This window comes from Salvelinus alpinus, chromosome 5 (assembly GCF_045679555.1).
Source record: "Salvelinus alpinus chromosome 5, SLU_Salpinus.1, whole genome shotgun sequence".
Classification (NCBI taxonomy): domain Eukaryota; kingdom Metazoa; phylum Chordata; class Actinopteri; order Salmoniformes; family Salmonidae; genus Salvelinus; species Salvelinus alpinus.
The window spans coordinates 47,817,014-47,829,552 of record NC_092090.1 but is presented as its reverse complement, the minus strand read 5'-3'; the positions used below and the strand labels follow the sequence as shown (position 1 = coordinate 47,829,552).

Genomic DNA, 12,539 nt, shown 5'->3' with positions numbered 1-12,539 from the left:
TCCAATACTTATTGCCTATGAGCATCAGAGTTGAACCAGTTGCATACACAGCTCGAGCAAGACATTCATCAGCATTTCGTTGACTACGTTCCTCCATTGAGTAAAAAAAAACTTCTGATTCCAGAAGGACCATGATCTGTTTCTATTGATAAGGTGTCTGATTCATAATTTTCACCTCAAATTGAAGTAGATGGAGCGCTGGTGATTTGATGGAGTCTTAACCTTTGCAACCCTATTTACATGGTTCCAAAATGTGATTGTAATCTAACAGCACCTCTTAGGCAGACATAATATGCATGCAGCGCTTGCTTCTTACCTTCTTTTTCTTGATCTCCAGTATTTTCCACAACTAGTCAAATTTATTCCACGCATCTGACTTCCCCATTACCTCCTGAGCAACCAGTAAACTTTTGTCTGTCAATATGTTATGATTTTTCGGAGTTTGTTATAACCTATTTATTGATGTGATTATGATAGGCTATAGGTCAGGCCCTATTGGTCACGTGCATTTGATGCATACATTTCACGTAAAGAGAGCAATTGTTGAGGGAATAGGGAATGTTTTTCCTAAACAAGTGAGGGATTTCGGTAACAGAACTTTTCAGTCCGAAATGGCTGTAATTATGTTGCAGCTTCAGCAGCACTGACAGCTCGATAAACACTGTTGATGTTCTGTGGTGGCTGCAGCAGCAGGGAGGAGAGGGAGACAACGGGTGCTAGTCACACAGTCACTACCTGTGTGACTAGCACCCCGGGTCAGAGGTATTTGGTTTTTAGCAGGTCTGTGTTTGCATATCTGAAGCAGCGCCCCACCAGCCCAAGGTCCCTCTCTCAGCACTAAGCCATGTCCGTGTGTGTGTCAGTCAGAAATATATAGTTTGTGAGTATCTCGTGAGTCTGACTGTTACCATGGTAGATGCACAGAAGAGTTGACAAACCTTGGAGATTATATATTCCCTGTTTCGTGTGCCACTCAGTGCTGCTTTGCAGTTGTTGTTCACATAGAGTCCCCTCTGGCCATGAGCTCATGGTGTAGACCTACAGTATATGCAGTTAAGTCTGGCCTGTATGCGTTAATCACCAGTTTGTTTGAGTGGGAGTCGTCTTGGCATGTGAACAGCCATGAGAGGAAGGAACATGTGTGTCACATATGTCGAAAAAGGCTGCAAGGGCAAGTCGGTTTTCCACACGCCTGTTTGTCTGTAAGGTCGAACCATGTGCTGTAACGGGTTGAGAGTGAAACATGTTAAGGGCCAACCAGGGTGGGAGCACAGAGACCGGAAGAGGGGGAGGAGGCAGAACCTCAGGGATTTTGGCACTCTTCTTTCCTCCCTCTGTCGCTCACCCTAGCCCTTTTTCCCCCTTCACTGTTTCTCAACAGCCTCCCTCTGTCCCTTTTCTCTCTCTCCACCCTCTGGCTGTCTGGCTGCCTCTCCACCCATCGTCTTCCTCTCAAACCTCATCCTTAGTGGAGTGACGTCAGTGGTGTGTTGGCCACACTGTGGCAGGGATGGTCCACCCTCTAACCTGTTATTAAGCGTGTGTGTGCCTGTCCCTCCCTGCTGTGTCACTGTAATTTAGCTCTGAAATAGCCCAGTTGAGAAAGATGAAAAGGGCGTGTGTAGTGCATTGTGGGCTAGTCCAAGAGTTAAGATTGAGGCTTTCTGCCGACTGCACACTTTCTGCCTGTTTCTCTTTTTCTCTTTCTTTCTCTCTCTCCTTTCTTTCTTTCTTTCTTTCTCATCCTCCCCACACGTTCTTTCTTCCTCCCTGACTCCCCCTCCTCCCCTCTTTGACTCAGACTAGGGATGGATGGGTGTTTGAAATAATGTCACTATTCGAATAGTATCATGAAATGTTTTTGGATATCCAGTTTATTTAAAAATAAATTTGCACCGTTTTTAACCTGAGCACTGCTGCGCGAGGGAGAGACCCTGCGCTCTATTGCTGGAGCAAGGGGTGGGGTTGGTGTGTGGGATGAGAGCCAACTAGGGGAAGAGAGCCAACTCGGCTACAGCCAAGACTACCTAACTTGTAGCAGCCACAATGTTATGTATCATCCCATATAACAGTGCCTGTCTTGACTGGAGTAGCCTAGAGAAACTAGCTAACTACCTAGGCTAATTGCAGGCTACATGCTGCGCTTTCTCCCCAACCCCATTCAGAGATTGTTAAACAACATCCTACCTCTTGGTTGCTCGTTGTAGCCTATTCTTTCTCATTTAACTCCGCTAACTTGTAAATCCACCTTGCATTGCATTAGTGAACTCTCACTTCTTGTTACACATTGAGCCTTTGACGGTGGTGCTGCTTTGATTGGCTGACAAAAACAAGCTACACAAAGAAGGCTACCGGTCATTTTAAGGGGTGCGTGTCATAAAAACTACATTCAAAAGTTTGTTTTATTAAATTAAGTATTTGTAATGACATGGCATATCCTTGTAAGTAACAATGTCACATGGATATTTTTATTGTATTTAGAAAAAGCCTTTTCATTGTTAAAATAGACATTATTTATTTTTTAAATAAATACTCACAAGTAATCAAATACTAACGCCCGTTCAGATATTTGAATATGCCCATCCCTAATTCAGACGGCCTCTAATACCATATTTGGGTGTGGGGTGACTGAGTTAAAGCCTTTACCTAAAGCCATAAAGTGAAGTGTGGCACATTTCTCCTGTAAGCTGCTTAAACGCCCACACCAGTAGAAATCCACTTTTTCAAGCTGAAAGATGATGGCCAGAGCTTACCCATGTTACACAATGATTTTAAGTCAAAAAGTCATCGTTTTAGTCAAAGTATGATACATTTGTGCTTGAAGTGACAAATTCGTGTGAATGATATTTGTCCGTCTAACTTTCTCACTCACCATTATTCACGATTCATTCAGGACTACCGTAATCATGGTAGCATCCACATTTACAAACGGTTTAGAAACATATTCTATTCTTATTTACAATAATAGTGACTCCAAAATGGCACTACATTATTTACTATTCATTTATATTAGGCACAAAATAGTCTGAAACACAAACAGCAAATGCATTCAAGTAATTTGGCATATGTCATTTGCGGCATGTATGATCATGAGCAAAGTCATTGGAGCCTATCATTTCACTTCACCTGTGATAACCTTGAGCTCGGGCTGACTTGACTTTGCTGTACTGCCGCCAAAGCCTGCCAGCAGTTTACCTACCATAGGTTGCACCATGTCCATTACAATGTAGAAAAACTCATATCAGCCAATAGTTATCCATATTACCGGAACTTCATCTTATTCTTTTTGTAACCATTTTTTATGGCGGATTCGTGGCCGCAATTTATGGAAGATGACAAAACTTTGGAGATAACAATAGATGTCAAAGATAGCCACAGATGGAAATGATTGGCCTAAGTTTTCCCTAAATCAATGCTTATGACAAATTCAGTTCCAGAAACAACCAAAGAGCCAGCTGGCAAATATTTTGAATACGTGCATTTCTTCTCTGTCAGGAAATTATGTCAAAATAGTGGCGCTAACTTCCTCTGTAGGGGGTCCTTTAATCCAGGGCTCTAAGCTACTTAAAGTGAGACCAACTCACACACCTGAGATCTCTTGCACGTGCGCGCACACACACAGGTTTGCACATTCTCACACTTTAGCACATTCTCTCTTTCACCGTCTCTTTCACACACATTCTCACTTACTTCTAGGCCAAGCGAAATGTTTGTTGACTTCCTGGTTGACTCTGTGTAACACCACACCATGTGTCCCACTGTAATTGTTTTGACTTGTCTCTGTAATGTAGGCTGAGATTATGGTTCTTTAATTTTATTTTATTTAACCTTTATTTAACTAGGCAAGTCAGTTAAGAACAAATTCTTATTTACAATGACGGCCTAGGAACAGTGGGTTAACTGCCTTGTTCAGGGGCAGAACGACAGATTTTTACCTTGTCAGCTCGGGGATTCGATCTAGCAACCTTTAGGTTACTGGCCCAACACTCTAACCACTAGGCTTCCTGCCGCCCAAACCACTATAACACGGAATCCAAACTGGCTGCGCGCGTGCGCCATCGTGCACTATCGTGCATAAATTTATTTCCCCCCCCCACACCAAACACGATCACGACATGCAGGTTAAAATATCAAAACAAACTCTGAACCAATGACATTAATTTGGGGACAGGTCGAAAAGCATTAAACATGTATGGCAATTTAGCTAGTTAGCTTGCACCTGCTAGCTAATGTTAATTTGTCCTATTTAGCTAGCTTGCTGTTGCTAGCTAATTTGTCCTGGGATATAAACATTGAGTTGTTATTTTACCTGAAATGCACAAGGACCTCTACTCCGACAATTAATCCACACATAAAACGGCCAATCGAATCGTTTCTAGTCATCTATCCTCCTTCCAGGCTTTTTCATCGTTTAATTTATATGGTGATTGGCATCTAAACTTTCATTGTTTTACTACGACTACCAGCAAAACAGTGCGTCTTCCATTCACCCACGTGGGTATAACCAATGAGGAGATGGCACGTGGGTACCTGCTTCTATAAACCAATGAGGAGATGGGAGAGGCAGGACTTGCAGCGCGATCTGCGTCAGAAATAGGAATGAGTTCTATTTTAGCCCTTGGCGTCGCAGACCCTCGTTGGCGTGCGCGAGCAGTGTGGGTGCAATATTTGAATAACAAGGATTTCTAAATTTATTTTGCGACGTGTCCGGTCTGGTCAGCATGTAACACTGGAAACCACTAATACCAAACCACTAATACACTGGAAACATCTGATCACTCCACCCATGCCTTATCAGCTTTATGGTTTGATTCAAACTTATCAGCCACTTAATCTGCTATTGAACCTCAGACCTTGTTTACTAGTTTCTCTCTGTGGCCTTTCCTTACTCTGTTGGTTGTAAGGGTTTACTGTGTGTGGAGTAGAATGGTCTATTCTATACTGCCCGATGGTACAGGTCTTAAGTGGTGGTGAAATTCTTAACCAATCTGTTTTTGTTAATCAGGTCACTTCCTGTGGTTGCTCAGCTGGCCTGCCACGTGCCATGTATTGTCATGGGTTGCTGAAAGTGCCATTTTGAGTCCCACGAGAGTGCTGGTAATTTGGGCCAAAAGGGTGTGGGTAGATTGTGTTACCCAAATGGTCTGTTGGAACACATTTTGGCATAATATTTGGTCTAATTCCTATTTGGTCAGGGTAAATGTGTCTGTCTAGCAATCCAGAAGTTGTGAGGTCGCGTCAGGGACAACTAGCATTTTAGCTAACCCTTATTCTTAACTTACCCCAATTCAGCTAACCTGCTACGTACATTTCCCCGACATTTGTCCTTTTAGTTCCCCTAACCACCAACATAAATTCTCCCCATAATCCTCCTTTGTTATGGTGCAACAAGCAGCCTTGTCTCAGAGAAAGACGTATAATTTGACCTAACATAATATATCATACTAACAGAATAATGATTACCCTGAGACTACGTTGACTTGGTGAGTCACAAAACTGGGTTGGGTCACTGGGCTGAACATTTTGGGATTCAGTCATAGTGTCTTATTCATTGTGTGTAGTAGCTCATCCTAGCCAGCCTCCTTTCTGGGGTCCCCTCCCCAAGTGTGTGTGTGCCCTGTCCCTTCCCGTCCCGTTTAGGATCCTAAAAGTGACCACTCAAGCGGAGGGCTTCGCCTTTGGCCCCATAGGACCAAGTTAGGCTAGAGAATCACTCCATGTTTACAGTATGTCACAGAACAGGAAACCAGAACTGTGAATGACCAGGACCGCTGGGCACAGTGACCTCGCTGACTGCCGTGGACCGCGCATCACGATCCAACCGCCGTGATCGACACTGTCAGTTCCCATTGTGGCCTGGTTCCATAGCTGCACTGTTGTCATGGCGTTACCGTGCAGGGTTGTCACGTACCAGGAAGACGGTCAGGCATACAGGACACCAACTAACGAGGTCGCCCCTCAGAGCCGAGAGATCAGCTTGAATTGATATGGCGGAACCCCTAACGGACGCAGGTGGGAAGCTTTTTTTAATTTTTTATTACTCTTTCCACACTCCGCGTTGGTTTTGCTTTTTACATACATCCATATCAATAGTGTATTATGTGTTACATCACCAGCGCATGGCCGGCTCTGTCCCATTCCAGTGCTTATCCCGCAGCGACAGATGGACAGAACACAGGAAGGGGAGGGTGAGAGCGAGAGTGGATGAAGATACTTTCTCTCTCTCTCTTTCTGGAGAGTTGCAGAACAGCACATGATAGGACCGTAAACTCTGTGCATGAGTGGAGCGGGAGATGGAGAGCGACTGAACAAGTGAAGGGGTGTAGATATCGCCCCTCTCTCTGTCCAGGGACTTTTCAGGGAGGACTGGACAGTCCCCCGGCTGTCCGCAGCAGGAATAGGGAAAGGGGAGAGGCATTACTTTGGACCTGTTAATCATTTATTGAGAATCTGTTTTACACCATCCTGGACTGGACTGTAAACACATAAATTAGCAGGGCAGAGGAGGATGAATCAACATCCGAGACATTTCTACACTGTTCGAAGTTTGCAACGGTTTAGGGTGTGTGTTTGTGTGTGTTTTGTAAGGGTTTTAGTTCGTGTGTGAAGGTTGAGTGAGTTACCTGCTTGGGTGTAGATTTAATATCTACTAGTTTCTGTGTATGGTTGATGGACGAGGTGTGTGTCTGTAGTTACCTGGAGGTACTTAGCCAGCCGTCTGCTCCTAGAGGTTTGGGTTACCTGAGCTCCACCGGCTTGGTAGCGGGACAGCAATCGCCTTTACTACAGGACAGAGTCCAAAACCTTATTGTTGTTCTGAGGAACTGTAAAGGTGGTGTGTTTGGTGTGTGTGTAGTTCTGTGGAAGTGTAGTCTCAGAGTGGGAGGGACTAGTAGAGGCACAGGGACAGAGGTGACACGGGTGAGATACACACAGTCACACACACCTGCTTTTATATCTGAGGATCACACTCACCTCTCGTCCGTCTGCGTCTGCTGACCAGAGAACAGACTTGGGGATTATCGGACAGTTGATGAGCTTTAGGGCACTGCCATTGTCCAGGGGATCAACACACATACACACATAGGAGAGAAAGTGAGACTCCCTACTGGAACCTCTCTCGCCCTCTGAAGAGCACCGGCGTTGTGTATTGTGGTGAATGCCCTAAAAGAGGAGAGTAGACTGGATATTTGTAGTCTTTTCGTCTTTGAACTTGGCTGCGGTACAGATTGCACAATTGCACAGTACAGACACTACAGTACAGGATAGAACTTTGGAACTGTTCTCGTTGTGGATACACTTGTTGCCATCTCTCGGCAATCAAGTCTTCAGCTCTCCAACTGATGACAACTATGCAAGGACTCGGACCACAGAAGATACTCTTGGAGCTCTGACTGCCATTCACACCTAGACCTCAACAATGGAACCCCTCCATAACAGCTTATAAGCTATCATAACAACCTGTGGAACTTCAACAGTTCCTGTCCCATTCAAACAAGGGGGACTTTGTTTGGGGGAGAGCGGAGCGAACCAACCTGCCAGTCTCCACGGACGGACGGGATCATGTACGTGCTGTGCACTCTGGTGGTACTGAGTATCCACAGCCTCTTTAAGAGCCGACACAAGGCCTTGGAGCCCGGTGACAAAGAGGCTAGAGATGGGGCCACGCTGCCTGGGGACAAGGCCCCTCTACTAGGGGAGGGAGGCAGGTCAAGGGACCCCGGGCCTGGAGGTCTTGGAGGGGTTGTGGGGCCAAGGGAGAAGGAGAGAGGGATGACTGTAGCCCTCTCTCAGGATAAGAGGCAGAGGGCTCCTGCTGTAGACAGGAAGGACTTTACAGACAAACGTAGAGGTGATGGGGAGCTGCGCTGCAACCAGGGCAGGATGGGATGCGGAGAAGGCAGCCTGGAGAATGTGCCGGACAGCAGAAAACGATTGCAGGTGAGAGGAGGGGAAGATGGGGATAGAGGGTGTTTGAGAAAAGAGCAGAGAGGGAAGGCATGCTAAACAGAATGGGAGGGAGGGGAGAGCAGTGTACCCAGATGTGCAAATGTTTATGTTTATGAGACTGGCATGGGATTACAGACACGGATAAGGCACCAATCTAATTAATGAAGTACCAATCATAAATATTGTGGTACGAAAGTCCAAGGTTTGGGGCCTCCCGAGTGGCGCAGCGGTCTAAGGCACTGCATCTTAGTGCTTGAGGGGTCACTACAGACCCGGGTCCGATCCAGGGCTGTGTCGCAGCCAGCCGCAACCGGGAGACCCATGAGACTGAGCACAATTGGCCCAGCGTTGTCCGGGTTAAGGGAGGGTTTGGCCGGCTGGGATGCCCTTGTCCCATCGCTCTCTAGCGACTCCTGTGGCAGGCCGGGCGCATGCACACTGACACGGTCGCCAGTTATACAGTGTTTCCTTCAACACATTGGTGTGGCTGGCTTCCAGATTAAGCGACCAGTGTGTCAAGAAGCAGCGCGGCTTGGCGGGGTCATATTTCAGAGGGCGCATGGCTCTTGACCTTCACCTCTCCTGAGTCCGTACGGGAGTTGCAGCACCAATTGGATATCATGAAATTGGCCAAAAATTTTAAAGAGTATGTTGAAATCCTTGTAAATGAGATGCAGCACCATGTTGGTTTAGTATTTAAGTAATTATGTGCTTGTGTGACAAAGTTGGAGAGATAATCTAAGTGCTGCTCCAGCAGTCTTAACCTTTCTGGGCTATTGAAGGAATGTGTGTGGTTGTTTATGGGTGATTATGGACCTTGGCAGTTCACCATTGATTACCTTGAGGTTCACATTAGTGATGACCGTAGCCCATTCCTACCTCCCTACCGCTCACTTGGGTTTGTATAGCCAAATAGATTTTCCTGTTCTCCATCTCTCTCCTTTTCCCTCCCTCGTTCTCTCCCTTATTCTTTAAAAGTGTTTTCCCCCTTCTGTTTTTCTTATATTCCCCCCTCTCCCCCCAAGCCCAGTCAAATCCCCTCCTAACCTGCTGACTATATATCTATTGGTGGTATGAGAAATGAGTAATGGCAGAATGCGTGCTGATGCTAAAGTGGGCCGGAGTGTCCCTGCATTCCGGGGAAACGGATTCAGATCATCATTTATGTAACCATGTTGTTAATCTGAGGACAGCCTCACTATCTCTGCTCTGTGTGTTTGGGGTAAAGTGGGCTTTAATCCCTCACAATGCTGTGATTCTGGCTGTCGGGCCAATGACACATTTCATATCACGGTAAAAAAAAAAAAAAAAATGGACAGTTTGACAGTATTTTATGTTTTTGAATAATACATTATATATTTTCTTTATGAATAGTGTGTGACCCTAGGGTGGCAACACATACATTCTAAGTGATTTTAAATTGGTCTTTCTCCATTCTGATTGTTTTATACTGTTCAATTCAACTTCAACCCCAAAACATTTTTCTGCGTTTTCATCAATATCTGCATTTCCTGCACTCATTTGAAATCATTTCCACACTGCCACATAGGTCTGCACGTTATGGGCAAACAATCTGATTTGACTTGCGATTTAGAGCAAAACACTTCGGTGAACTGTCGGAGAGAGGGCTGCCTCGCTTCTAGCTCTTAAGAAACTTTGCAGGCAAGCATTTCGCTTACACCCGCAATAACATCTGCTAATCACGTATATGTGACCAATAAAATGTAATTTGATGTGCTGCATTGACCTTGCAGTGTCTCGTGGTCGAGGAACAACAAATGTGCTCCTTTAGTGACAGGGCAGGGTTAGGTCTGTGTGAAAAGCAGCATGTAGAGAGAGAGAGAGCGGACAGGGATGAAGAAGCGAAGTAAACTGTAAAAATGGACGTTACACACGGCGTATCACCTTTAACAAACCAAACATTCAAATACGTTATAGAAGGTAAAGTAAAAACTTAAATACTGTGCATCAATACTGGTATATTGTAAAATACTGTATACTGCCCAGCCCTACTTTTACCTCACCCCACCCATTCTCTCTCAACCCTGACCCCATTCCTCCTGGTCATAGGGAGGTCCTTCTCTCTGAATCACCCTCCTTTGACATTTGTCCCTGTAAATCCCTAAACAATGCTTTGGTTACACAACTAAGACTTTGAGGGAACGCTAAGGTATTTCTATTAAGTAACATCAGAGGGAGCATGGTCACTGTGCAGGCATCTGATGTCCTCTACATTAAACATCTGCCACATGATTAATTAGTAAAGGACAAACTACACCAGTAACTTGATAGTGTTATGATAACGCTAGAATAATTCCCTGGAGATGTTGTGTTCGTGTTTTACCATTGTGCTCTCGTGGCTCATGAAGCCGGGGTACCTGAGCCAGGGTGTAGTGTGTTTCATTTATAATTCCCTGAGGAACAGTGACTACCCTGAGAACACCTTCTGTGTGTGTCTGCTAGTTTCTCTGTATATGTAGTTGAAGTCGGAAGTTTACATACACCTTAGCCAAATACATTTCAACTCAGTTTTTCACAATTCCTGACATTTAATCCTAATAAAAATTCCCTGTTATGTCAGTTAGGATCACCACTTTATTTTAAGATTGTGAAATGTCAGAATAATAGTAGAGAGAATGATTTATTTCAGCTATTATTTCTTTCATCACATTCCCAGTGGTACATACACTCAATTAGTATTTGGTAGCATTGCCTTTAAATTGTTTAACTTGGGTCAAATGTTTCGGGTAGCCTTCCACAAGTTTCCCACAATGCGTTGGGTGAATTTTGGCCCATTCCTCCTGACAGAGGTGGTGTAACTGAGTCAGGTTTGTAGGCCTCCTTGCTCGCACACGCTTTTTCAGTTCTGCCCACAAATGTTCTATAGGATTGAGGTCAGGGCTTTGTGATGGCCACTCCAATACCTTGACTTTGTTATCCTTAAGCCATTTTGCCACAGCTTTGGAAGTATGCTTGGGGTAATTGTCCATTTGGAAGACCCATTTGCGACCAAGCTTTAACTTCCTGACTGATGTCTTGAGATGTTGCTTTAATATATCCACATAATTTTCCTGCCTCATGATGCAATCTATTTTGTGAAGTGCACCAGTCCCTCCTGCAGCAAAGCACCCCCACAACATGATGCTGCCACCCCCGTGCTTCACGGTTGGGATGGTGTTCTTCGGCTTGCAAGCCTCCCCCTTTTTCCTCCAAACATAACGATGGTCATTATGGCCAAACAGTTCTATTTTTGTTTCATCAGAGCAGAGGACATTTCTCCAAAAAGTACAACCTTTGTCCCCATGTGCAGTTGCAAACTGTAGTCTGGCGTTTTTTATGGTGGTTTTGAAGCAGTGGCTTCTTCCTTGCTGAGCGGCCTTTCAGGTTATGTCGATATAGGACTCGTTTTACTGCGCTCAGCAAGGAAGAAGCCACTGCTTCAAAACCACCATTAAAAAAAGCCAAACTACGGTTTGCAACTGCAGATGGGGACAAAGATCATACTTTTTGGAGAAATGTCCTCTGGTCTGATGAAACAAAAATAGAACTGTGGGTATAGATACTTTTGCACCTGTTTCCTCCAGCATCTTCACAAGATCCTTTGCTGTTGTTCTGGGATTGGTTTTCTTCTTTTTTTGCACCAAGGTACGTTCATCTCTAGGAGACAGAATGCTTATCCTTCCTGAGCGGTATGATGGCTGCGTGGTCCCATGGTGTTTACTTGCGTACTATTGTTTGTACAGATGAACGTGGTACCTTCAGGTGTTTGGAAATTGCTCCCAATGATGAACCAGACTTGGGAGCAATTCTTTTGATTTTCCCATGATGTCAAGTAAAGAGGCACTGAGTTTGAAGCTAGGCCTTGAAATACATCCACAGGTACACCTCCAATTGACTCAAATGATGTCAATTAGTCTGTCAGAAGCTTCTAAAGCCATGACATAATTTTCTGGAATTTTCCAAGCTGTAAAGGCACAGTCAACTTAGTGTATGTAAACTTCTGACCCACTGGAATTGTGACACAGTGAATTATAAGTGAAATAATCTGTCTGTAAACAATTGTTGGAAAAATGAGTTGTCATGCTCAATGTAGATGTCCTAACCGACTTGCCAAAACTATAGTTTGTTAACAAGAAATTTGTGGAGTGGTTGAAAAATGAGCTTTAATGACTCCAACCTAAGTGTATGTAAACTTCCGACTTCAACTGTATACACACACACACACACCAGCCTTTTTCTCAGTTTCCCTCATTATGAGTAGTCACACAGACCTGGCCCAGAACTCCATTACCCAGCAGCCTCTAGTGAGTGGGGAGGGGCTCTGGCTTGAGTGCTAGTGAATTGTCAGTGAAGCAGCTTTCACACGGTGTGATTTACAGCACTACTTGTTTGGGTAAATATACATTTGAGCAGTGGCAGCCATAGGAGACCATTTGTTCTTTGTGTGTGCATATTGCAGTGTACAATTATGTATACTGTATGGTTTAGGAACAAGTGTATGGCTTGTTACGAGAGCCATTTGCCTATTTAAGTAATAAAGGATGTGTGGAGACAGTGTTTCATGAATTCATATTTGCACACACACAGCT

General features: G+C 44.6%; 1 protein-coding gene across 1 annotated transcript in view; it reads left to right on the top strand.

Annotated features, from left to right (window-relative positions):
• LOC139576283 (kinesin-like protein KIFC3) overlaps window positions 1-12,539 on the top strand; it is a 64,620-nt gene that overhangs the window by 18,951 nt on the left and 33,130 nt on the right. The gene's annotated exons all lie outside the window — the stretch shown is intronic.